The 25037-nt window shown below is 44.4% G+C and overlaps 1 long non-coding RNA gene across 1 annotated transcript in view; it reads left to right on the top strand.

Moving 5' to 3' along the window:
• The window catches only part of LOC110291962 (uncharacterized), a 39119-nt gene that overhangs the window by 9343 nt on the left and 4739 nt on the right, over nt 1–25037 (top strand). Inside the window, exons 2-3 of the long non-coding RNA XR_002377620.2 lie at nt 1988–2104; nt 24071–24236. This is a non-coding gene — a long non-coding RNA (uncharacterized LOC110291962). The remainder of the gene's footprint in view (nt 1–1987; nt 2105–24070; nt 24237–25037) is intronic.

Here is a 25037-nt window from a genome sequence, read left to right as displayed (position 1 = left end):
CTCTTCTGTTGCTAGGCTTATTCCCACTGGGGAGTTATGTTAACTGTTGAGAGTTAGCACCACACTCTGAAGGATTGTCTGGAATAGTCACGGGCCTTCTCTATTCCTGCACATTCCTGGTACACTGCCTGCCTTAGGAATTCCTGGATCTTGGTTCACGTAGCCATTCTTCATTCTCACAGCGTGTACAGACACTCAAGCTCTTGAACAGGCTGCCCATGCCTGGTTTTCCTGCTTCTTTCATTAGGTGGTGAATCCTAATAACGGAGATGGACCTCCGTTATTAGGATTTATTAATATATTAATTAATATATTAATATATTAATATATTAATTCTCACTTATATGGATAGAACACACACGAACAGGACATATTTACCTGCTGAACAACCGACAAGACTGGTTGAACAACCCACTCTGTTGGGATGGCTATGGGATCTCAAGTGATCCCTTGTATTTGGGGTGATGCCATGAGCAGAGATCAGGCCTATGGACAGAAGACATGATGATTTGAAGGTTTAATGGGACGTGTTGTCGGCCGTGAGATATGTGATGTGCAAGCTTCAGCTCTCCAGAGATATAATTCAGAATTGTTTGAACACTTGGTTGTTTAAAAGCTGTAGGTTGGGAGACAGATACATTGTTTTGGAGTCTAAAAGGAAGAAAAGGATTTGGGCAAATGATGTAGGGGTCACCAAGGTGAGGACAGAGGGCTAAAGTATAGATTACACGGTTTTGTGGCTCATGGTGATGCTGGTAGCACTGAGTTCAGCATATTGGTGCTATCTATAATGGGACTCAGGAGTAAATGGCAGAGGAGCCTTTCAAGAGGTGTGAGACAGGTAACTCAAGACAGGAGACATCAAATTTCCTTCCAGGTAACAGGTAGAAAATTGGACCTTGTAGGAAAGTAAAAGCCACAATCCTGTCGTGATAATCAGAAACTGCTATTGGTCATCACCGGCCTTTCTAGACTGTTCCGTGCATTTTAACTGTGAAGACTAAATGAGCAAGCTCAGTTTTGCCTTTGCATTGCAGGATTTGGCTCCAGCATCTGCCCCAAATTAATTGCCACGGTTGATTTGGCTGATGTAATTGGCGAGACCCTGTCTCCTCACTGCTCCCTGGGTACTTCTCCATATGGAGTTATTTAATTAGACAGAAATAAAACTCCTCATTCATTCATTCAACAGAGATTTATTACTTGTCTATGGTGTAGACTGTGCTCGCTGCTGAGGGGCAGGGCAGGCCTGTGACAAACACAGCACCCTTCACACTGAAGTGGCCTGATTTACAGAGGGTCTTCACCCCCACCTGCATAGTCACAGGTACTGAACGCCCCCACCCCTCACCCCCTACTTCCAGTATTTTTTCATCTAACTTCTTCCTTGGTGATATCTGCCTTGGACATTAGCAACCCCTACAGAAATGTATCCTTTCTTGGCTGCTTTTAAATTTTCTTTTAATTCCCAGTCATAACAGTATCAAATATATCTTTAAGATTAAACTCCCTTCTACCTTACATATTTCAAACAAACAAACAAACAAACAAAGACAAAACAAAGCAAACACCCCCCAACCCCCGGCTCCCAAGGTTTATTGGGTCTACGATCTTAACTTCTAAAATCCACTTCAACACCTGTTGCTGTTGCTTTCCTGAAAATCCCTGCTAACTTAGACATAAGGACAGTGCTTGACATTGTTTCTCCCCCACCCCCACCATAGGATCATTTGTTTATTTGCTGAGTCGCCTGAACCAGTACAAAGGGAAAAGCTGAAAAATCTCAAAGACACAAGGTTTCTGGGAGATAGTGTGGTAGGCTCTGGAGAAGATGCCAAAGGTTGGTTGTGTTGAGACAGGAAGCCTTGCTTTGCAGTTGAGGCAGCAGCCACGGTGTGCCACGGTGCCTGCACGGTGCCTACCCAGTGCTTGTATGTACGTGAGGCGAGCGGGGGCTTCTATGGCTTATGGATCCATTTCCTTACAGGGCAGAAAAGAAACTCATTTTGGCAGAGAAGAGTGGGATAGGAGGAGGTGGCCACGGAGCCTGAATCAGAAAGACACAGATGCCCAGATAGTGGAACGCCACATGTTGCTGGTGACTGTAAGTAGGCACTTGATCTGTGTTCCTGGAACCCTGTTTCAGGGCTCAGTGAAATTGAGAATTCACAATTATTCGATTAATTTGATGAATGTTCCAAATTAGGAACTCCAGGTCAGGGTTTGTTTCCGACCTAAATTATACAGTGCAGTTGTCTACAGTGATCAAATTAACCAGCTGATTGCCAAATCCCTCTTTCTCTCCATCCCCTGTGGACGCAGCTTAAAGAACTAATAGCTCACTGGACTCTGCCCCAGTCTATTTTGGGATAATTGGTGCCTTTGTGCTCCTATCCCTGCAGCTTGGTATCAAACACTGCTGCTTTGTGCAGAACATGTCAGTTGGCGATTTATTACCACAAAATGCACTCTTTCTCCCGTGAAAGCTTATCAATCGGGACCTTGGAGGCAATTTTCCAGACTCCCCCAGGAAACTCCTATTTTATTGCTATGGAAAATATTTGATTCTTTGTGGAAAATATTTTCTTCCTAAAATGAATCCATTTCAGGTTTGGGATGCTCAGTGACTTTACATTTCCCCCATCATTACTTCATGGCACATCCATGTTCACTGGAACTCGTCCTAAATGACGAGGATCAATGATTGTCACTTCATAAGGAATAAGGAAAACGAGTCACAGCGAAGCGATGGCCAGGGGACACTTCACTCTTTACCACAGAAGTCTCTCCTTCCTAAGTCAGTCACTGCTGCTACTGAGGCTCAGAGGTGGTGCAGACGATTCCTGGAGTCAACTCTTCTGAGGCTTTGTGAACCGGTCTTGATGCTGCTTTGAGCTTCTTCGATATGGTCTTTTGTGTATGTGAATGTCTGTGTACAGATTCATATAGGTGTATGTGTGTATACATGTATCTGTTTGTCTGTGAGCCTGCACACATGTAGAAGCTTTTTTAAAAAGCTAGGCTCTCCCGCTGGCCTGAGGTTTACTCATTACATTAGGCTGACTCGCCTGTGAGCCCCAGGGATCCTGTCTCTGCCTCAACAGCTCTGGAATATAAACATGTACTTCCTACTCTGCCTAGCTTTTCACATGGGTGTCTGAGACTGAACTCATGTCTTTATATTTGGTGAGACCCCATCCTTTGCTCTTGAGCTACACTTTAACAACATTTATCTGCATTAAAAAGAAAGAAGCAAGCTGGTTCCTGATAACTTTATCTCTCCTCGGTCCTCACTCTCCAAGACTCTGATGGCTGAAGATGCTCTTAAAGAGCTTACTTCCTGTTTTAGTTTGTCAGCAGATCACTCTAGCGAGAACACTGCTTCAGTTTGGCCATGGCTCAAACTCAAGTGCACGCTGATATTTGAACACGCATGTCCAAATTGCTGTGGTGTGGGAGATTTGTCACGTGATCGTACGGCTGCGTTTTAGAAATGGTAGCATGTGGTCCCTTGCTCTTGGCTTTTAATTTGGTTCATGGTTCGAGTCTCAGGATAACAAGTTGGCCTGGCTGCTTTATTGGTGCAGAGGAGGAGGGCTGGTGTGCCAGCAGGACGCAGGATGCGTAGGGAAGCTATGCTTCTGGTCTTGACCCCGACTCTGATAAAGGAAAGCTTAAGGCAGAGGGGCCCAGATTCTCAGGGGTTTGTGTTTTTGTTTTCCTTTGTGGTGTGTCTTGTGTTGTGGCAATGTCTCCCTGCGTGGTTCCAGCTGCCTCTGACTCAAGATGCTCCTGCCTCAGCCTCCCCAACACTGAGCTTAGGACATGGAGTTACTTCACCTGTTTAGTTTTCATTCTCCCTTTTAAATATTTATTTATTTTAGAAACTAAAAAAAGTGTGGAAAGCTAAGATGTTGGTTCTTGCTATCTGATGCACATCTATGGCCTGGGTGTCAGCTGCACTCAGGATACAGTTTCCTGTGCCCCAAATCTCAGGAACAAAGGAAAGGAGCGAGCCTCCATGAGAGGACTGGGATATTATATTCATCTGGAGGGAGAGACACAGAAGCCTGGAAACAGGGAAGGTGCAGTATATCTTGAAGTGCTTTGAATGGCTTCTCTTTTAGCTCTCTTTCCTCTTATCTTAAAACAAAACAAAACAAAACAAAACAAAACAAAACAAAACAGCTGTAAATAAATTCTTCTACAGACTGCTGCCCAAATTCTTCAAATAACAGTATGAGTGTCCAAAGAGAGTTCATGGATTTTTGGGTGTTTCAATAGTCTGTCATGCCAGGTCCCAAGGAGAAGGTCTGTCACCCAAAGTGCTCTCTCTCATGAGGAAATTCTCTCTCTCTTTCTATTTGTACACAGGCAGTATCATGCAGAATATTTGTTTGGCCTGGCATGTTTTAGATCCATTCATCTACTGCTTGAAGTTCTGAAGTTCACTTGTCAGGAGCAATGTCAGAGACTGAATTTATCTCTGGTGGCAGTCACTCAGAATTCTCAAACTTGTCTATGTCAGAATTCCCAAAGCTGAACTTGGCTTTGGTAAGCAGGTATGAGTTGGTGAACAGCTGGTGAGTCTGTGACTCCGAAAAGCATCCTTTAACTTTGTGAGGAGACAGTGTGTTGTTTGTTCTCCCAGCTTGAGTGGAGTTTCCAGAGCTCGAAAACAAACAGAATTGATGTGCTCACTGCACACATCGTAACTTTTCTGTTGCTGTGCTAGAGCACCACCTCCAGAAGCAATCGATAGAAGAAGAAAGTGTTGATTTTGATTTATGGTTCCAGGAAGAGCCCGCAGGAGTAGGGTAGGTACAAAAGCAGGAGGGAGGAGCAAGAAGCTGGCCGGCCACAGTTTTAGCTGCACACAGAAGCATTGCAAGAAAAGGAAGTCTGAAGCCATAAGCCCTCAAAAGCTGCTCAGAGCTTCAAACCCCAGGGATGCACTTCCTCCGCCAAGGCACCTCGCCTACAGACACCTTCCCCTCACCAACAGCACCACCATCTGGGCACCATGTGCTCAAATACAGGAGCCTATGGGGGCATTTCTCATTTGAACCACCATACCTCAGTTCTCAAAAAAAAAAAAAAAAAAAAAGAAAGAAAAAAACCCTTTTTGAATCACTTTTATGAAACTGTGGTTCTCTAAGTACTGAAAGCAGAGAATAGAAAATTCAACTTTTGAACAGAACCATAAAGAAATATAATGAGTTTCTCAAATCAAAAGAGGTTTTCTGTTTCTATGTCACCTGACAAGTCCTTGTTTAAACCGAATTTTAACTTGTAGAGGAAAACTCTCTGAGCAGCCCTGTGTGAGTCCCATTCCTATGGACGGAATTCCCATCACTTGTTAAAAGTCTCCATGTCTTTAATGATGTCTTGTAATCATGACACACATTTCCCTCATAGCTCTGAGCATTTTCCTGAGACTTGATAACGTTCTGTCTCCCAGAAAGCTCCTTATTAGAAAGGGGAGCCACCTGCCTTTCCTAATTGCCGCAAGCTTTTCCTCCATATGCGGAATGATTATACAGCCATGATAATGGGTATCATGTTCAAGTTCTTCAGGCTTAATGTGCTCAGATAACCCTGTCACTGGAATTGGCACTCTATGACCTTCGCATGCGTGGAGATGATCATCAACGGTTCATTTAGCCTGTGCTTTTATTTAGCCACATCTGAGGATGGGGGAACAGGAGGCACCTGTCCTTGCATTTTTCTTGAGTTGCTTCCTCTATGTATTACAGAAGCATGGTCTCTCACTGATGGCTGGGAGTGACCGTGTGAACAGATGTGTCACACAGAGAGCACACAGAATGAAGAGTGGAGGTGGTGGAACCCATTCTCAGCCAGCTTCTGTCACATCCAAACAGGGGTTCTTTCCTCCCAGGGCGTCTTTTTGTTGTCTTGTTAGTGAACATTTGAGCCCTGTGATCCATCTAGTGATGTTAGTACACTGTTAGGGCCTGGCTCTGGAGTGCCACTGGAGACTCTGTAAACCCCATGTACAGTGTGTGCTTGTGTCCACTGTCTATGTACAGTGTGTGTGCTTGTGTCCACTGTCCTCATTATGTACAGTGTGTGTGTGCTTGTGTCTACTGTCCCTGCAATGTACAGTGTGTGCTTGTGTCCACTGTCCCCACTATGTACAGTGTGTGTGCTTGTGTCCACTGTCCCCACTATGTACAGTAAGTGTGTGCTTGTGTCCACTGTCCCCACTATGTACAGTGTGTAGGCTTGTGTTTACTGTTCCCGCTATGTACAGTGTGTGTGCTTGTGTCCACTGTCCCTGCTATGTACAGTGTGTGTGCTTGTGTCTACTGTTCCCGCTATGTACAGTGTGTGTGCTTGTGTCCACTGTCCCCACTATGTACAGTGTGTGTGCTTGTGTCCACTGTGCTCCACCATGTACAGAGCATGCTTTTGTTCTCTGTCTTCCTCTTTTCCTGGACTCAAAGATCATTCACAGATGCAAAAGGATCTGAGGTCTTAGAAGGCTGGTTTACCTGAGGAACTCTCAAGGCACACAGTGTGACAGTCTATGGCTCTTGGCTATATTCTCTTTCTTCCTCCTTCTGTCCCTCCCTCCTCCATCCCCTCCTTCCCATGTTTTTCTAGATTTAAAAAATGGCGATGATCTTGTTACTTACATGAAGGAGAGGCTCTGTGTGGGTCTATAAGAACTAGAGACTCTTTACTAGAAATGAACAAAAGAGAAACCCTAAACCTCTGATGCTGAGACACAGCCATGAACCCAAGGTCTGTCACACATGTGTCGGCTCACATATATCACTGCGCACACATGAGCAGCCCAGAGAGCATGAAGTGCTCTGAGAAGACCAAGTTTTTAGTCAGGCTGAGTGATACATCCCTGGAATACCAGTACTTGGGAGGTTACTGCAGTAGGATTGTGATGGCCAGGCCAGCCTGGGCCACATAGTGAGATACTGTCTTTCTCTTTTAAATAAAACTTTATAAGTGTATTTCCTGCATGTGTTTGTGCACCCAATGTGTGCAGTGCCTGCAGTCCCGAGGGCATCAGATCCCTCAGTTGTTAGCTACCATATGGGTGCTGAGATCTTAACAGTACTCTCTGGAGGAGCAGCAGTGTCCTAATGGCAGATCCAGTTTTAAAGCTCTCAAGATACTTGTCTTAAAAATAAAAAATGGTCTGGAGAGTTTACTTGGCAGTTAATGGTACTTACTGTTCTTGTTGATGACCCCATTTGGTTCCAGCACTCACAAGATGGCTCACAATGGCCTGTAACTCCAGTCCTGGGGGCTTCAACACTCTCTTTTGGCCTCTGGTTTCAGAAGTATACACACACACACACACACACACACACACACACACACACTACATTCATTTTTTAAATTATAAAAAAAGCCCTCAAACCCACCCAACAAAAGGGATGATATTTAAAGTGTTTACTCAGGAGACATGGGCAGTCAATATCAACTTCAGTTCAACATTGCACTTAAGAGTCTATCTTTAAAGTCCTTTAAAATTGCCAAGTAGGTGGTGGATACCTTTGACCCCAACTCTCCAGAAGTGGATGCCTATGGATCTTTGAGTTAAAGGTCAGTTTAATCTACTTGAGTTCCAGACCATCCTGGGTGTGGTGTTTTGCTGTGAATGGCTTCCATATACTAAGTACTTGGTCTCCAGTTGGTGAAACTTTGGGAGGAAGGATTTTGGGGTAAGGCTTTGTTGGAAAAGATGTGTGGGGTGGGGATTTTGAGGTCTCAGTAGGTTTATGCCATTCCCAGAGTCCTCTTTGCCTCCTGCTTTGGTTTGAGATACAAGAGCTCATCTGTTCCTGCTGCCATGCCTTTGCCTCATGGTCATGGGTGCTAGCCCTCTGAAACCATAAGTCCAATCAAGCCCTGTCTTTTATGTGCTGCCTTAGTCACAGTGTTTAATCAGAGCAAAAGGAAAGTCACCAATGCTATCTAGGGAGACCCTGTCTTTAGGAAAAAGTCCTTTAAAATATGAATTTGTTTTTAGATGTTTCTGTTGTATGCACATTAACTCTTTTTCCAATTTAGCAATCTCCATGACCTAATTAGTGAGACAGATTCTATTGCCTGCGACTACAGACTTATTTCTATCACTTTGCGTGTCCATTTATGTCCTTGGTCTGGGAAGTATTGCATGGTCTGTGTATATGCCTTCTTTGGTGGAAAGGTCCTAATGGCTAATCCAGGATCTCACATTTGCTAGGTGTCTGCTCTTCCACCAAGACCCAGCACAGGCATAGTCAGTGTGCTTTGTATGGTTGTTGGGTTTTTAGATGACTCTTGCTTTGCAGCACAGACTTACCCTCGAACTCACTGGAATCCTCCTGTTTCAGTCTCTAGAGGGTTAGGATTACAGGCATGAGACACCATGCCTGGCTGTTATGTACATTTATTTTCTCCGTCTCTTTTTTTTTTTAAGATTCATTTTTCACAGTGAATTCATATTTATATTTTCATTAGTTTTTTTGAAAGTTCTATGCCATTTGTTTTGATTGTGTTCTCTGCCCCTTATTTCCCAGATCCACCCTGTTCCCAGCCCAGCTGCCTACATTACTTTTCTATTGCTGTGATAAAGCCCCATGGGCAAAGCAACTTGTAGAAGGAAGGTTTGGCTTGGTGTGCCTGCTCGTAACAACTGAGCAGCCTCGCCAGCCCCATTGCTTTCTTCTTCATGGGGACATGTGCTTTTTATTACTTACAGATTTTCAGCAGTTAATTTAAAAATTGTATTTTCAGCTTATCTGCTCCTTAATTACTGTGTTCTGTTTTTTTATTTCTCTCTTTTATTTTCAGTAGTTCTTGAAGATTCTTTTCATGTTTCTGTCTGTGATGATGAGCTATGGTTTCTGGTTCTTATTTGTCTTTTACTTTTGAAGACAGTTGGGTTAGAATCTAAATATTAATGAGGAATACATATATTCTTTTTAGGTAAAATGTCAATTATTTCCTATTGTTTGTGACACTTGTTCTTTACTACTTGTTTGTTTCACTCTCAACTACCTTGACTATAAATTCATTATATGTTTATATTTTCAATATACTGCTTATGCATACATATATACATACACACATACTTGTACATTTGTGTGTATATATTTGTGTGTACATGTGTATGTATATGTATGTGTGTATTTTTTTTTAGACAGGGTTTCTCTGTGGCCTTGGCTGCTCGACTGTCCTGCTACTCTGTAGACTAGGCCCTCCTTGAACCCAGAGATCTGCATCCCTTTGCCTCCCAAGTGCTGGGATTGAAGGCATGCACCACCACGTTGAGGGAACTGTCTTGATGAAACCTGAGCTCAGAGTTTTAAAGTTTGACGAACATGGCTTGTATTAGAGGAACATATTTGTGTGTACATCTTGATGGCATAACTCAAAAGCTGTGGAGTAAGGACATAAATGGCGGAGACTGACTTAAGGTGACCTGCAAATGTTCATGGATACTTAGCTGCTAGGGAAGTTAAAGAATTAGAGTGTGTTGTGTTGTGAGTGTGTCGTGTTTATGTAGTGGCATTGTGTGTGTGTGTTACATATGGTATGTTGGGTGTCTTCCTCTCTCCATCTCTGCCTTGTTGCCTTGAGTGACTTAGCTGTTAGGGAATTTTAAAAATTAGAGTGTGTTGTGTTGTGTGTATGTGTTATGAATGTGTGTTGTGTTGTGTGTGTGTTATGAGGGTGTTGTGTTTATATAGTGGCGTGGCACGTGTGTGTTACATATATGTGCTGGGTGTCTTCCTCTCTCTATCTCTGCCTTGTTGTGTTGAGACAGTTTGTCACTGAACCAGCAACCCTTTTTGGCTTTACTAGCTGGTCAGTGAGCTCACAGGATATGGGATCCACCTACTCCTGTCCCCTCCTGTTGGGGTCACAGGGACAAGCAGCCATGCCCAGTTTTGCTAGTAGATGTTATCTGGCTATTGTTTTTGTTATTGCCCTATGATGAAATTTCACAGATCTTGAATATGAATGGTCCATCCAGCTGTCTGCTTTAAATTTTCTTTCTAAATCCTATTTTCCGTAGACAATTTTGTGAGAGGCAAGATGCTGTGTGTGTGTCTGTGTATCTGTGTGTCCATGTACACAGATGTGAATGGCAGGTATGAGGCATATTGTGTTGCAGGAGGTAGGGGCTTAGAAATGCAAATGAAACCCTGAATTTATGTAATATCTTACTCTTAAAATAACTTCACAAATGCCCATGAACAGATATAGAAAGATGGGTGCAGAGGAATAGACTCTGGTCTTGAGTGTTCACTCATCCACCAGTTAGAGACTGAAGCATGTTGGATAGTTTATCAATTATCTTTGATGAATGGGAAGCCCACCTGGAGTATCTCAGAAGGTAGCAGTATCAGGAAGCTTTCGCTGCCATACTAACAGCAGCCTAGGCTTGGGACAGTCCCAATCTGCTGCGACTGCTGTCCCTGTAAGGACAGAACATAGATGTGGGCAGTTTTGTTGACACAGGTGAAGAGAGATCTGGACTCAGGCTGCTTAAGGATGCTACAGTGGCAGCTTCAACAACAAATATTGTATTTAGTCTAGTTCTGAGAGGTTGAGAAGCTGAGAAACCAGCATGTGTTGATTCTTGGGATGTGCCTTCTTGGTTTTGTCCTTATGTGGAATAGTGCGCGCGCATGTGTGTGTGTGTGTGTGTATGTATTTGTGCATGTATATGTGTGTATGTGTATATATATATATGTGTGTGTATGTATGTATATGTGCATGTATGTGTATGTGTATATATGTGTGTGCATGTGTATGTATGTGTATATATGTGTATGTATGCATGTGTATATGTGTGTGTGTTGGATATGTATGTGTGTGTATGTGTGTATATGTGTGCGTGTGTAAGTGTGTATGTGTGTATGTGTGTGTCTGTGTGTGTGTAGAGGGCATATCCGAGTACATTTGCATGTCTTCCTGTTTTTAAAGGTCACTAATCCAATCACAGCCACCCCAACTTCACTACCTCATCTAAACCAAATCACTTCCCAAGAGTCCTCTTTCCAAACACCATCCCACTGGGGGTTAGGTTTTCAGCAAATGGATTTAAAGGGCTACAGTCATGTAGACTGTAGTTGTTGTTGGACATCTGCAAGCTCAAAAAGAAGCTTCCAGAAGAATCCATGACCCTGGGCTCCTATCCACAGCTCTGAGAAAATTTACTTCTGTTGTTCAAGCTACTTTAGCCTCAGGTCTGAGACACAGGGTAGCTAAGGGATTTGATCTCTCCAAATTTCTATTTTCTTACAAAAAAAAAAAAAAGAGAGAGAAAAATCTATGCTGTAGAACTGGGTAGTTATCAATGAAGTAGCTTATTTGAATGACAAAAATGCCAAAAACAGTATAGTATTGATTCACAGTAGGTGTGAAATTTTATTTTTCCAAAAACCTGAGAGAAAATACAGGTTGATTTAAAGGAAAAGAAAAACACAACTAAAAACTCTGCCTTAAACCTGGTTAAACCATGAGTAATATTTCTGAGGAAAATTTTAGTATGATACTGTCAGGTAGAGATGGCTCCAAGGGAATTTCAAGTACAATGTGACCTTTCCCCCATCAAATTTAACTTGCATCAACTTTCCTATACACACACACACATATATATACATACATATATATATATATATATACACACACATACATACATATATATGTATACTTATTGCATAAATTAGGCTGCAATGCACTTGCTAAATACTTAAGGCTCAATTTAACAAGCGATTTCTGCATGCACGAGGCTGCCGGCCCTGTAGCTGTCTCCTAATGCATGCATAAACTGTGTTGGTAATCAGAGCTGCACAGGGAGTTCACTTTGCACCTCCTAGGGTGCCAATTTTCAGAAACTGTGAGAGCCCAATAGAAGAGTCTCACCTAAGATTCATCTGTGACCTAAATGGCAGGGGAAGCCATTATCATTCATTTTACATGCACGGTTGGCCTGGGTTGTCAGCTGAGCACCTCTGGACTCCAGGGAAGGATTTTGCTGGCTTTGAGAGTCCCGAGAATTGAAATGGTCAACCAAAGTCCTTCATTATCCTGATCAGAAAACACTCGTTAATTAAAACAGAAGGATGCACATGGTCCTATGCAGGAGCCTGGACTCTCAGAATCCCGTGGAGGAGCAGGTGATCAAGGACCACTAAACAAGCAAACATCAACAATTAGAAATCAATTAAATGAGTTGGGTGTGGCAGCACATGCTTGTAACAAATCTCAGTTTGAGAAGGCTGAGACAGGTGGATTCCTGTGAGTTTAAGGTCCGCTAGAAATGCATGCAATCCTATCTTAAAAACAAAACATAACCCATCAATTAAATGGTGAGGTATGTGGAGCTGTGTGATGAAAAAGTTTTCAGAGATGAGCAAACAGCATTGAGACCGAGGAAGATAATGGAAGAGGGAAATATGACCCAGGACTTGGAAGTAAAAAGTGGAAAGAAAGGGACATGTAGTTAGGATGAAAGGAGGTTGAAGCAAGGGTACATATGTACATGTATGTGTGTGCCTGTGTGCACATGAGGACACGTGTGCATGTGAGACACCTGTCTGGGCTGAGAGAGCCACACTGGCAAAACATAAGAATATAGTTGCTATCCACAACATATCTAGAGTCACCTGAATCATGGGTGAGACATAGGGGCCATTTACTGTAGGATTCAGAAATATAATTGAACTTCTCCTAACCACCGAGGTGAGTATTGTGGCTTCCATCTTGGCAATAAAGGAACTGTGGTTTAGAGAGGCTGTGACTACACATAGAAAGTTTTCAGGACTCCAGAGTCTTCCTGGGCTGTCTGGCATCCTGGACATCCCATGGGTCCTTATAGTTGTCATACACTAGTAGAGCCTTATTGCTTCCTGTGATACACTCTGGGTACCAGAGCTTCCCCCATGGGATGAGGTGGAAGTTTATTTGAGCCGAGATCGCATCTTGCTCAGCATCTCTCTTCTCACTACAACTTGTTTTGCTTTATTCATACTTGCTTATGAATCCCCATCTCAAGCTCTGCTCTCTAAGGCATTACTAGCGTCAGAAGTGTCCCTAGAATGTGGTTATGGCTCTCTGAGTATCTGTCCGACAGAGGAGGACATGCTCTATAGGGTAGATTGGCTGTCAGAATGCTGTGCCTAGAGACCAACAGTGGTAGCAATGATGATTTCACTATTACTCAGCATGGTGTGAGTCAAGTGCCCAGATCTTCCTGCTCAAATCTGGTGAATTACTACTGTGTTTTTGTATAAGAAAGATGGGAGAAAACATATTATTGCCAATAACCACACAAAGATGGCAAGTGACACCATTGGGATAGATAGCTGAGCTTGCCTTCACAGCTCTAACATCTAGGTTGTGATTATTAGAATATGGAACTGAACAAAGAGGCAGCTTGCTAGACGGTTTGCTACATAATTATTATTCTGCTCAGGTTGGAGAGATAACTACACTAACAGAGTTATAGCCAGTAAGATGAGCCATCCTGCCTCCATCTTAGGCTTGAAAACCTTTTTAGAGCAAAGACATATTAGGGTCATTCCTGTTTATGATTCAATCCATTTCTCTCCGGGCAGTGGTGGTACATGCCTTTAATCCCAGCACTTGGGAGGCAGAGGCAGGAGGGTTTCTGAGTTCGAGGCCAGCCTGGTCTACAGAGTGAGTTCCAGGACAGCCAGGGCTACACAGAGAAACCCTGTCTCAAAAAACAAAAAACAAAAAACAAAAAGAGAGAGAGAGAGAGAGAGAGAGAGAGAGAGAGAGAGAGAGAGAGAGAGGAAGGAAGGAAGGAAGGAAGGAAAGAAAAGAAAGAAAGAAAGAAACCCAAAAAATAAACCCGTTTCTCAAGGATTGGGCTGTGCTTAATCTTAGCTACCAATGGCTCCACACGGCCTGTCCCAGCAAAGGCAACTATGCTTTTGTTCATAACCATCTTGCAACCCTGCCTTTGTTTAGAAAGTTGCCATGACTACCTATTGCTGTAACTACCTTGCTATGACCACTTTGCATCATGTCTTTGTCTCTGAAGGTCCTCATGTCCAACGCTGAGCTCTGAAACCCCTCCGCAGGGGGAGGGGCTACAGGAATAAAAAAGCTTGCTTTGATTGCTTGCTTTAATGAATTTGGTCATGATGATTTGGGTCAGTGGTCTTTCTCCTTGAACCGCTGGAATTAACAAGACCCTTCTGAAGATTGTCTAAGCATAAGAGAATGTCAAGGTGAGATGCGGTGACCAGCCAAGTGGAGAACTGTAGAGAGTAAGCAGAGATTCCATAACAGTTGCAAGCTGGACAGCCTGACCAAGCCAGGACTCGTGGTCACTGTAACAACCGGAGACAATAAGGAGCCCTGGTAGGTTCTTGAGGAGGGGAACAGAACCATTGGTATAGTTTAGATGAAAACTTGGAGGCTAGGTACTTAGAAATGACAGGAAGTTGCTCAAGAGATGCCACTGGTCTGTTGTCTTTCTGCCCAAGCTGTTGGTTTGCTCTCTAGCTCACCATTAGAACTGGTAACCTTCTTAGACCTGACCACCTTAGGTTGTTTATCCTTTGGGCAGATGGTCAATGCCTTTGCTTAAGTCTTTGGCTTACTCCTAAATAAAAATAAATAAATAAATAAATAAATAAATAAATAAATAAATAAATGGATCCTGCAGTGAAATCAAAGTCTCCTTACTTTAGCAAGTATCTATACCCATGTGGGGGCTCTCCCGTCCTAGGTCTGGTGCTGTTTTGTGTGGAGCATTCTAGACAGACCAGCTAGATGACAGCATGCACCCCTGTTACTCAGGCAGACTCCCTGCTCAGGTGGATTCACCCTGCTGGCTAGCTAATGTGGATGGAGAAGGAAATGGAAAGGAGCTAGTGTCTGGGCCTTTTGTGCTCCTCCCAGTTCATGCTGCTCTGGGTGAAGAGGCCAGCCTTCTTCTTCTGATAATGGGCCTTTGGGTCTCCCCTGCTTGAGTTTTAAACATCCTCTAAGCCGGCATGCAGAGTCTTTGCAGAATTTTATCTTTGAAGAGACAAGATTGAGACTGATTGCTCTAAAGTGGATTTCAGGGGGAAAAAGGATAGGTAGAGAATACCTTTGGAGAAAGAGTGGGGAGAGAGGAGAAGGGAGGTATCTCTCTCTCTCTCTGTGTGTGTGTGTGTGTGTGTGAGAGAGAGAGAGAGAGAGAGAGAGAGAGAGAGAGATCTCCAGGTCTGGAGAGAGAAAAATCTAAACAAAAGTGTGTCCATGTTTTTGAGAAGTAAAACACAAGTTCTTTGGAATTAGGAAGGAGTCTCTGTTTCCATCTTCTGGAAATAGTTGCCTCTGGATTTTCTTGAGAAACAACGAGGAAGAAACATTTAGAGACGTATATCCTGCCCTGTGACACTGGCTTCTGAATGAAGGTTGATTACCCAGGTTAAACACTGATATTAATGTGACTATGGTATATTGCTGTAATGTTCCTGCAATGCAAAGCAGCCAGAATTACGCAGACCTGGGTTCCAATCCCTGTGGTCATAGAGCAGCTACCTGAGTTTAGATATGCCCCTGAAGTCCAGGCTCCATGGCCTCACCTGGACACTGTCTTAGGGAGACTACACCTCTGCTGATTCGTATGCACTGGGATCTGGTTGAAGGCCAGGCCTTAGGTCCGACGGGGCTGTAGCTCACTGAGATGTGCCCCACATACACATCTGCCTCCTCTGCCAGTGTCCATTTGCCACATTCTCTGAAGGCACATGTTACCTGTCTCAGCCGTGACTGTCCATGAGTGTGTGTCTCCTTGAGATCCCTGCTGTTACTTCTCTTGGTTTTCAGTGTCTGGCATGCAGGCGCTTGGATTGTGGCCACCACACAGAATATGCTTTTGGCTTTAGTGCTGACAAAGCTTCTAGAATTTTGAGAAGATTGAGTTTCCCCTCATCTCCTTCCTTTCCTCTCATTTCACTCCTAATTTTATTTATTTATTGACTTACGCTTTGGGAATTTTTGAGATCAGATTCTCTTGTAACCCAAACTGTCCTCAAACTCCCACTGTGGCTAAGGATGGGCTCAGCTTTGCCTCTATCACCTAAGCGCTAGGACTCCAGGGCTTCTCCAGCCCCAGCTTCCCTCTGTCAAATGAGGAGATAACAGCACCTTCTATTTTTTTAAACTTCGAGGGATTCAGATCCGCTGGAACTGGAGTTGCTATGGTAGTGAGCCACCCTGCGGATACTGGGAATTGAACCCAGGTTCTCAGCAAGGGCAACCCGTGCTCTTAACTGCTGAGTCAGCTCTCCAGCCCAGCAGCGTTTCTTGTTCAGATATGTGCCTCCATGGCTGCTTTCTCATTGGTACTGGGTGTGCAGCTGGGATTAGATGCCGTCATTCACAGGTATGAAGCTATCAAAGCATAAATTAATGAAGAGGCCTTCTTGTGTGCAGGGCTCAGCCTGAGGTCGAGCATAGACAGGTGCTTAGTCAGTACCTGTGATGCTCACACTCATTTCTCTGTGCAATTGTCAGCAGAGAGACACTGCTTTTACTAAAAAATTGGTTACAATTTCTATCATTAAAGGAGATAAAATTTTAATTTAAAAGCTAGTCTGTACTGTTGAAAAATTGGAAAATATTTACCACTTATCTTTGTGACCAGCTCGGTTGGGAGGCATCCTTGCAGCAAGGTGATAGGATGGCAGTCTTTTGTTAGCAGTGCCAATGTGTTAAGAGGGTCTGCCGATATGGGCTCCTTGGCATGAGTAGAGTCTGGAGTGTCCACCCTTCTTTGCAGAATGTAATGGCAGGCTTTGGCGTGGGCCCCTATGCTCCTCCAGTCTGAGGTGAATCGTGCCTTAATGTGGCCTGGGTCCAATGGTGTGACCACCCCTAGAGCCACCATCTGCTCTCACATGTTCCTGGCTGCTGGTCAACCCCTGCTTTTCATGAAGTATCTCTAGCGTCAGTTTCTGTAAAGCCTGCAGGGTCAGCAAGGTCATGCCTACATCTGGGCCATCACATCTGCACCACCAACTTCTATAAATGCCTTCTTTCATTTTAAAGTTCCAGTTGTGGGGCCCCTGCTCAGTCTCGCTAACCTTCCCTGCTTATGGTGGATTGGTGACTGGGCGATGTGGCCCAAGTCAGCAGCAGGCACTGGGCTGCTCTCTTCTTCAAGTAAGGAGCATGATATGTTGTTGTTTTAAGTCACTATGCAAAGCAGCTTCTAGACTGGCTCCTCCTCCTCCTCCTCTCCTCTCCATCTTGGTCTTCTTGAGGCCATAATGTGCCCACCCCTCCTGACCCCACCATTTCTCTGATGCTACACATTTTCATAGACTCTCTCCTTGGACAGACCTTTTTTTTTTTTTTCTTTTCAAATCTAAATGCTACCACGCCAAAGCCTTTTGGGATTCTGCATTTGTTTTCCTGTTTTCTGCATCTCACACCTGATGGTCAGCTGCAATCATTTGTTAACACATCTGCCTCCTCCCAGAAGACCACAGGGCAGGATAAGACACTGATCCCCAGGCCCAGCACACAGTAGGTGTGCATGCAGTGTGGGTTGAGGGCCACGAGTGCTTACAGAAGAATGCTTTCACTCTTGTGGAATGGAGTGGCCTCTGGGCTCCTGAGATTTTTGTGCTTTCTGTTCAAAATAATAAAGCTGAAGGGGAAACCCTGCCTGACCCGTTGGAATGCAGAGAAAGGTTTCACTGCTCATCCGGTTCTTAGCGCCATATGGCTCTCTCTTCACGCACTGCTCCGTTGAGGATTACTTTCGCAGGTAATTTCCTAATGATTGTCTTGGGATAAACAAATTTATCAGACTTGCTTGGCTAATGTATTCAAGAAGGATCACAGGGGAAAAGTTTAATCATCGAAGAAGCCAGCCGTTGTCTGTCATTAGGGGAAGGGTCCAGGACTGACGTGTGCTGAGCTGCGGTTGCTATGACTGCACATACTTTTCTAGCCTTTTGTGAGGTCAACTGCAGCTCCAAGCTGATTGGCTAAAATAAGATCACCCTGCTGACCAACCGTGGGGAGTTAATTTCATCAGAAAGAGAAGGACGGTGGGAAACCCTGTCACCACGCTACAGAGGAATTTTCCTCAGCCGTCTACAGCGTCCAAGTTTGCTTCTACTAAATTGATATGTTCTGTTTAATGAAACAATGTAAGGAGACAGCCAGAGGCACTACTCTATTTTGTATATCCATGGGAACTTTAGTCTGGTTTTGTCAGAAAACTGACTCTCAGAGTTAACCTTTATTTTCCTGTAATGCATCCACATAGCCAAATGCTGTCGTCACACACATTTATATAATTGGAGATGGGTGACGGGAAGGTACAAAGGAGCTGGCACAATGGCAGGTATCTGCTTGCAGGGCTTCAGCCCGAGGGAAATAATGGGCCCAGAAACCTTACACAGAAGTACTGCTCTCAGGTACTGGATGCGTCCGTGTGGTGGAATGAGGAGCCTCGTGTTGTATGCAAGTCTCCCTAGAGGTTTTCTCGATCACCCTGGCCTTCCACTTGGCATAGCCTTTGTTCTAGGAATTAATCACATAGCTCCATTAGCTACATTTCAGTTCTGCACAGGGAAAGACGCAGGATGAACTGGGCCTGAGAATGGAGTATGTCCGTCTGCAGGCTTCCCTGGCTGGTGAAACTGGGTGGGTGAATATAAAGTGTCTCCACCAGAGACGCCTAAACACGAGCTGAGCAAGGATGACACTGTTACCAGTAGGCACGCTAAGGTGCGTGGGGGAGCCCAGGGAGTCTGAACAAAAAACTGTAGAAACTAAGGAGTGCTGAGAGGGGGAGACATAGTCTTCACCAGGAGAGAGCTCACCGATTGGTTACCCAAGACCAAAGACAAGCCCTGTAAACATATATACAACAACATTATCCAGACTGAGGAGGTTGTATTTATGTATTTAAGGATGTACACATGCGTACACACACACACACACACACACACACACACACACACACACACACACGTTTAGAATGCACGTTCACATGCACATATACATGTAACAGCATAACAACAAAACGAGGCCCTGGATTTGAAAGAGAGCAAGGATGAATATATGAGAGGGTGTTGAGAAAAGAAAGGGAAGGAGGAAATAATGTACTTACAGTCCTCCAAATTCTTTGTCAAAAACATAGAAACTCCCAGGGTGGGAAATGGAAGCCGAGGAGGCCAACTCAGGGCTAGTTTCATTAGTTCTTACTGGAGTACAGAAGTGGCTCACACCTTTAATCCCAGCACTCGGGAGGCAGGGGCAGGTGGATTTCTGAGTTTGAGGCCAGCCTGGTCTACAAAGTGAGTTCCAGGACAGCCAATATTTTAAAAATCAAATCATCTTGCTGGGCTATAGGCTGAAGGCCCAGCTTTTGAGCTACACATTCCTGAGACCAGGGTTGTGTATTTGGGACCTGTGTGCACATAAGAGAGGTTAGGAATTCAGGACGCATAGATAACTTGCTAGGGAAACCCGTCAGGCAACAAGCTACAGGAGTCTTTGGAGAAGAGAGCAAGAGGATCACAGGCTTTCCAATGATTCAGTCTGGGTCTTTCTCACAGCTGAGAAGGATGGAATAGACATCGAGAAGGCAGTGTGGCCCCAGCATCCTGGGTGTGCCATGGTATTGATCCCATGTGTTGGATGCTTGGCCTGTTCAAATCTCAGCATCCACTTGCCTCCCTGCAATCTGCGAGACCAGGCATCTTAGTACTTCCTATTATCACAACCTAATAGCGAATTCATACCAGGTAGAAACTGGGAAGCCAGGCTTCCAACCCACTTCCCTGCTGATGTTTTCTGCACACTGTGGACACCTTGGGCAAAGGTGTTCTCACGGAGGCTGTCTTTGCTACTTTGTTCCCTTGTTATGTGGTTACATAAACTGAATCATCTCAACAGTGTTTCAAGTGATGATGGTTGTACTTGACATTCCATTATCTCCGAAGCCTACTCATTTCAAGTTTTGGTAATATTTTTCGTGATGACTCTTCTCCCTGGGTCCCTTAAGGGGGTTCTCACAGTGTTAATTCCTAATGGTTAAAGAGGATGCTTTGCAAAGCTGTGCTGTGTAGAATACAAGGGTGTCTGGCTTATTACTCACCCATGCTGGGTAGTCATAGGATGTCAAAATAAAATCAGAGAACATGCTTCTCTGAGATAGTAACAGGCTTCCTGCTTTTCCTCCTCCTCCTCCTCCTCTTCTTTGTACTGTGGTTGGACATGGGATTCTTGCCTCTCTGTCACTGAGATGTATTCTATTCCTCTTTCATGGTCCTGTAGAACACTTGTCTTGCAGGCATGGCATGACCACTGCTTCCTTGAGCTCTCAGCTCCAGTGATTACCCAAAATAGCCTCAGCTCCTGCCTGGCCGCATAGAAGCAGTTAACAGTTGTTGGGAAAAGATACCTTAGCCAGTTGCCCATGCTCCTGAAGGTTACTAACCTCTGTTGGACTCATCGGTTCTCAAGTTAGCCCTGGGTAGCCATCTCTCTGTTCAGTCATTGCCTCCTTATCTAGGGTAAGTAAAAGCTTGGTTATCTCTCCTGGGAAGTTCACACAACACAAGCTTTTCTTACTGTCTCGTTAGTTTATTCATTTGCTAAAAATACTGAACACTTCTTGTCCTTGGGAGATTTTGTATGTGTATTATTACTTCAATAGAATTATTGAGATATTATGTTATCTCAATAGAATGGTTATTTTAAAAATTAGTAACAAGGTTCCCATGTCTTAGTTACTTTTCTAATGTTTTAAAAACTACCACGACCATGCAACTTACAAAAGAAAGCATCTCATTTAGGTGCTCATAGTTCCAGATAAAGTCTATGCACCATTATGGTGAGGAGAATGGCAGTAGGCAGGCATGGTGCTGGAGCAAGTGGCTGAGAGCTTACATCTGATCTACAGGCAGGAGACAGAAATACAAAGAAACATACACACACACAGACAGAGGTGGGGGGAGAGGAGGGTGGAGAGAGAGAGAGAGAGAGAAAGAGAGAGAGAGAGAGAGAGAGGGGAGAGAGAACAGCATGGGCTTTTGAAACTTCAAAGCCTACCCAGTGTACACACCTCCTCCAACAAGACCATACTCTCTTATCCTTCCCAAATAGTTCCATCAACTGGGAATCAAGTATTCAAACATAGGAGCTTATAGGAGCCACTCTCTTCCAAACAACCATGGCCCAGAAAGCATAATCTCACAAACACATCGCTCACACCTCTGCTGGAGTTTTTCACATAATAACATTTCAGAACATCCCTTCCCAGCCTACTGACCTTGGTGAGACCGTTCGTTGCACAGTGACAGAGAGGCTTGGGGCTCATCATCTTCCCGTGGTTTGTCATCCTAACTCTTAATATTGGGCTCTGTGTTGTGGTGGACAGCATCCCATTAGCTCGTGTTTCTTGGAAAGAGTATGTGGTTGTGGGAACAGATGTTGAAACTTCAATTTTGGTAGCATGACACAAAACCCAGCGTGTTTCAAAGGTTATTAACTGGTCATGCATTCTAAGCATTTAGTCCATTGCTCAGCATAAGGCTACCATTTATTATTCTCTCTCTTGAATCTTGAACCTATCTTGCCAGCTCAGAAAGACCATTTATATTGTCATTATTAAATTTGGTAAAGCGAGATTTCCCCCTAACCTTCATTTGAGGAGGGAGAGGCCCAGCACCGTGGATGAAAGGCACAGTAGGTTGAAGATGGAACTATTTTTAGGTCTGGGTCACAGCTACCCAGTGCAGAGGAAGAAGCAGAAGAAAGAGGCCAAAGGGAGCTCAGGGTTAACTGCATGGGGCTGCAGGGCAGATGGAAGTCCTGGGTGGGAAGCACACTTCAGTGGAAGAACTAAAGGGATATTAGCAAGCCAGGGCTTAGAGATCGCGGGGAAATGCTACCTAACACTCAGGCTGCATACACAGCCTCCTGCCACGGCACGGCACAGAAAGTGGTGCTGCTAAAGAGAATTGCAGGACCCTTGGATGACTAGATTGATAGTAATCTCTAAATTTTTACTAGATTTAAACTGTATGTTAGTTATAAAGAATAGTGGTTATAAAGATTGAGGCCTGGGGACATAGCTTGGCGATGGAGCTCATGCCCAGAATATGCAAGGCTCTGTGTCTCACCCACAGCCCAAAGACACACACAGATCTCCATGCCCCCCTCAAACACAAAAGGACTAAAACTAGACAGTAGTCACCATCTACATCACTAGTGCTAAATATTCCCAATTTGATTTGTGTTTGAGTGTATGATGGCTTTGGTTGCTTTAGAAACTAGAGTGAGGGCTTTGTTTTACCTGTCCTGGCATGTCATTTCTCAGAGGAAAGGATCCTGGCTTCAGAGCTCCTTAGCACAAAAGTACACATGGACATTTACACACACACACACACACACACACACACACACACACACACACACATATTCACAAACGTATAGTCATATGCACAAACACATGAACACTGTATTAGTTACATTTCTATTGCTATGATAAAAAACTTGACCAAAAGCAGCCTGAGGAGGAAAGGGTTAATTTTCCCTTACAACGCACAGTCTTTCATGAGGGGAAGTTGGTAGGAACCTAGAGGCAGACACTGAGGCAGAGACTACAGAGCAATGCTGCGTGCTGGCTTTTTTCCCATGGCTTGCTCAGCCTGCTTTTTTATTATAACTTAAGAGTACCCGCCCAGGGGTCAATCATTAATCAAGAAAATACCCCACAGACTTGCCTACAGGCCAATCTTATGGAGCCATTTTCTCAATTACGATTCACTCTTACTGGATATGTCTATATTTGAGGAAACTTGACAAAAATCAACCAAGCAGCACACACACACACACACACATATCTGTATGCATGCACATATACAGTCATAAACATACATATACAGACATATATTCTCACAAATATACACACATGTGCTACACACCTATAACAAACTCTCTGATTCTGCCTGTGTATGTCTAGCCACATGGAAGCCAGTCTTTGGCTCACAGTTAAAGACAGCTTAATATTGCTTTCTTTGGTGGCTGTTTGGAAGTAAGGAGTCAGAGGGCTGGAGCTCTTGACATCCTGAGTTAGCAAAATTTGGTTCATCTCAGTCCAGGGACACACCCCATGCCATTGTGGTAATAGAGTATGTTCTCTTTAATATCAGGAAGCATCAATAACATTTCCCTGTATTACTGATTTGTGTGTGTGTGTGTGTGTGTGTGTGTGCGCTCGCGCGTGCGAGTGCGTGATATGATCTTCCTGGTGGTAGGATGCTTGCAGTATCCAGGTTAGTTAAATTGACGTATATCACCCAGACTACTTACTTTTGAACCTGGCTAGATGAAGCCAGATTGCAGCTAAGTAGGATCCAGGGGGTTTAGGTGCCCGGGCTTGGGGCTCAGCATTGGGCTGGTGCCACCATGCTGGGGAGACAGGAGAAATACTGCAAGTCATGTCTCTGGCCAAGAGTGTGTTTCTGTGTCACAAAGAACTCTACCAGCCAGTTTAACAAGTTGTAGGCCCTGTAACAAGCAAGCAAAAGGTATGGACAGGCTGTGTAGAGAGCAAGAGAACAGGCTGTCATGTTCAGGAAAGATGTCAATTGTCGTTAGTGTGCGATTCCATTTCCCCATCACATTGGCCCTGGTAGCTGCTCTCACCCACCTGGGATGACTTCTGTAGAGACAAATCTGCTGATACCTCTCTAAAGGAAAGGTGCCTGTCGTGGGCTTAGCGAGGCCCGGGGCATGTGAATTCTCAGAAGTGTGAGCTGACCCACACCAAGGGCACCACTGAAGCTTTGTCTGTGGTGAGGTATTTGCATGTCGCAGAGGATCTACCCACTGAACAGGCAGCGGAACGACAAAGCTCTAAGTAGCTACACTTCGGGATGAGAGACACTTTTAAAGATATCGCTATGAAAGTCAAAGATTCATAATTTTAAAAAAATCAAAGTGTAGAAAACATGCTTAGCTGGCTCTGTTTGTGTTTAAAGAGGGCACACTAGGCTTTAACAGTGTTTCCTCTCTTGTACATATTTAGGTACCAGGAGACCATGCAGCATTTGCCAGTGAGGAGAACGGGGCAGCAGAAAGAGACGCTTCCTGCCACTTCACACAATTTTGTGATTTGTGTGTGTGTGTGTGAGTTTTGAATCATATTAATTCTGTCCCGCTGATTGACAGAGCCACTGGCTGCAACTTGATAGGTACGGTGTGAACTCATCTAGGATCACTTCATCCCATGACCCCCTACTCTGTCTTCTGACAGCCACCAGGATCTGTGATCATCCCATGCCACGGGAAGATCCTGCGCCTGCCCCTCATGCGCTCCTTGTACCCCTGGTGTCCAAAATCAAGATCCTGCCCAGACTGAGATGGCTTTGAGGGAGCTGGCTGAGTTTGAGTCTTGTGTGTGTTGCTTACAGGCTACTCTAACTCAGCCAAGTTTCCTATCATGTGAGAACCTCAGCTTCCCCACCTCTGAGATGGAAGATTGTTGTCCCACCATGGCTTGCCCTTGGCTGCTCTCATGCACAATGACATATCTAGTTTTTAGAGACCTAGCTTATTAACCAACAACTTTCCTGTGGTCTTCAGCATTGGTGTCTCAGAGCCATGTAATGCTGGCTAAATTTACCCTTGCCTGGGTTTCACTATGACCCCCAGGAAGGGCTCTGGCCTGATGTTTTCTGATATCTCTCTCCTAGGCATCAGTCCATCTCTAGGACAGTCCCCTTTGTCCTTACATACACACCAGCCTAGTCCTGAAGCAGCTCTTCCTTGAAGGCCACACCTGCTACTGTAGCCTTCTCTTACAGTCCAGAGAAGGGGAATAAGTTTGATATTGGAATTTGGATCATCAGGGATTGGGTAATAATCACGTGCCTAGGAGGAAAATTCGTGTCAAGTACCCAGACTTCTCTGCCTCTCCCCTACCCCCACCCATTTTAACTCAGCACCTGTAGCTGTGGTGGACTTCAGAGCCCTAGACTGACTTCATCTGAGTG

Source organism: Mus caroli, unplaced genomic scaffold, assembly GCF_978045245.1.
Source record: "Mus caroli unplaced genomic scaffold, Mus_caroli_1 scaffold_3, whole genome shotgun sequence".
In the NCBI taxonomy this organism is placed as follows: Eukaryota; Metazoa; Chordata; class Mammalia; order Rodentia; family Muridae; genus Mus; species Mus caroli.
The sequence above is the reverse complement of the archived record's forward strand: the minus strand, read 5'-3'. Positions and strand labels throughout refer to the sequence as shown.